Below are 2,937 nucleotides of genomic sequence, written 5' to 3' on the forward strand. Positions count from 1 at the left end.
CACTGGTTTTTACAGCTGGAACTTATGGGCACTTATCTTTCTGGCACTGGAATCCTGGACTGGGGGGCCTGGTGTGGGGCTGGGATCCCTGGCTCCTGAGGTATCCTTCCCGATTTTTATCTATCACACACAGGTATAGAACTTTCCATTCTGCATCTCTGTGTCTCCACCCCACTTACCCATTTGGATGAATGTGATTCTTTAATTCCTTGGTTGTTGGACTTCCATACAGCTTGATTTTCTGATGATTCTGGGTGATAATTGTTTTGTAGTTTAGTTGTAAATTTTGCTGTGGTTGTGTGAGGAGACAACCATGTTTACCTATGCTTCCATCTTTCTTCTCCTTACAGACTATCTTTTTTTACATCTCTCCATAAGGAAGAAGGACTTAAACCAGACACAAAAAGCTCTAATCAGAAAGACTGATAAATCTGACTACGTTAAAATTAAGAACTTTTGTTTTTAAGAGACACCAACAAGAAGATGCAAAAACAATCTATACAACTGAGAGAAGATATTTATAACACATATAGCTGACAAAGAAAGTAGTATTCAGATTATGCCTATAAAAAAGAAGCAGAAAAAGACAAATAGCCAATGGAAATACTTCCCCAATACATGAAAACATATTTCACAGGTAGCAAAACATAAATAGTGAATAAACATGAAAAATTACTCAACTTCATTAGTAATTAAGGGAATGCAAGTTAAGACTGTAATGAAATACCATATAAAATCCACCAAATTAGCTCAAATTAAAATTTTTAATCTCAAGTCTCGAAGATCAATAGCAACTGCTGCGGGACAATAAATATGTATAGCCAATTTGAACTCAATTTGGTTATGCCTTAATAATTGAACATTCACATACCTTATAACCCAGCAATTCCATTAGAAGTTACCCTTAGAACAACTTTTGCACATGTGTGTAAGGAGACACTCATAAGAACATTCATAGCAAGATTAAAACTTCACTTTTCTACCATTTTTCTGAAAGCATTGGACAGATTTGTCAGCTGACGGTTGTTGGTGCCAATTCAATGTCAACAGCTCAATTGTAATATAGCCCAGCTGTGGCAACACCATGGCTGTGGAACAGCTCAATAATATTACATCTCAATTACGAGACAGCGTGTGGTGGAACAGCATTGTTGTGAGGTGGACCTGGGACGAAGTGGCCTTGGGGTGAGGCAGCCCTGGGGCAAGGCTCCACTCTGGTCCACTCTGCCTGCCTTCTCTGCTTTAGTTCACTCTTCTCTGGTCAGGTGAGACATCCTTGGTGGTTCATATCCAGCTGTGGAAATGCAGTTTCATTGTTCAGTGGAAAGAGAAAGTCCACTCTCTGAGCCAGAGGGAAGCTGACTTATAGATAGAGAAGTCCCCACTCCTGTTCCCTGGTGCTTCCTGATTGCAAATGAGAAGTCCAAATCCCCACAGTTTGAATGGTCCAAAAAGCACTGTCCTGATTGGTTGGAATCTGGCTATTCTGCTTGGTCAATGAAGATGCTAATGAGGTTAGCTCCAATTGTATGGGGAAAGCCTCAGTCCTATTGGCTGAAATAGGATTCCAGAAACTCCTTAATAAGGGTTGGTTCAGATGGCAGGAACATAGTGCAGGCAGGCAGCTCAGTACAGGCTTCTCCCTGAAGTGTGGTTTGAGAGAGAGGTCCCTGATCAGAAATGGCTGTTAGGCTCTGAAATTTTTATAATCTTTAAGGTAAATATATATTTGAACAGTATAATTCAACTAGGCTAATTATTTTAATAGTCTCCCAAAAGAACATTTATAATTGATATTCTAATTTGGCTTAAATGAATACTCAGTTTTATCTTTTGAAGTGTTTTCCAAACAGGACTTTGCTCAATGATGTCAGCTTTAGTTGTTATCACTTTGTAGCAAATGCTATCTATGTGTGGTTTGAAAGTGATTTTTAGCTATAGTGCACATAAAAATAGTAGCATTTACTACTGGAAGTATCTGCAAGTTACTACCGAGGAATCTCTGCTGTAATCCTGAACATTAAGATTCCATTTCTCAGGCCCATGGAGGGCAGCAGAAAGAACCAAAAAACTATTTTGGTGAGTGTTAATAAATGTCCAGTTCTGGCCAGAAGTATTTCTTTGGCTGACATAAAACATTCTTTAGCATATTCAATAAAAACTTAACTCCAAAAAGAGAAAATATGATCTATCCATTTTCCACTGAATCTGAATACAGAACCTGTGGCTTCAGTTTTCTTTGAAAGATAGTTGCAGGTTTACAACTCTTTAAGAGATGAGCTATGGTGGTTGTCCATTTTACTTTTTCTTTTCCAATATTTTCAGACATCTTTCTGTCTTTGGATCAACCCAGCTTCTAAAGGTGCCACAGTCTGATCAGCAGGTCTTTGGTGTCAGCTCATCTGTTCCCAAGCTCCCAGAACCTCCCATAAACAGCAAGAAGCTTCTTGGTACTTATCTTCTTTCTCCAAAGGTCTATATCTCTGGTCCATTGCTGAAGTCAGTGAGAATTTTAGCTTTGTGCATAATTCCTCAGGTAAGTGCTTAAAACAAATGAAGAAGATTTTCATAAAACTACCCATTCTTTTTTTTTCTTTATCTTGGATAATTTTAACATATTATCTGACTGGCAAGTCATTGCTAATAAAATATAAACTGAAAATATGTTTTTTCTTCCTTGTCTAGACTACTTAACTTTGTTCTCCTTTGCTATTGTCTAGTTCCAAAAGAAGAAGCCCAGTGTGAAATTCGTGGGAAGGATGTTTGTTATTCAGAGTTTAATTGCATTATGTATCAATAGAAATGCAGTGAAAATCCAACAGAAAGAATGTAGATATTTCTAGAATATACTAAAAGCTCTTTGAAAAATGAAGAATTTAGAGACATGGTTTCTCTAAAATAGAACATTCAATCATTAGAGTTGGAAATTTAGAAAGT

At 37.5% G+C, this 2,937-nt stretch overlaps 1 pseudogene; it reads right to left on the reverse strand.

Moving 5' to 3' along the window:
* Nucleotides 1–1,761: 1,761 nt before the first annotated feature.
* On the reverse strand, nucleotides 1,762–2,329 carry LOC129073465 (protein SPO16 homolog; annotated as a pseudogene).
* Between the last annotated feature and the right edge of the window lie 608 nt (nucleotides 2,330–2,937).

The sequence above is a fragment of the Pteronotus mesoamericanus genome, unplaced genomic scaffold (genome assembly GCF_021234165.1).
Source record: "Pteronotus mesoamericanus isolate MK-2021 breed Mesoamerican mustached bat unplaced genomic scaffold, CSHL_Meso_final contig_41, whole genome shotgun sequence".
Lineage (NCBI taxonomy): Eukaryota > Metazoa > Chordata > Mammalia > Chiroptera > Mormoopidae > Pteronotus > Pteronotus mesoamericanus.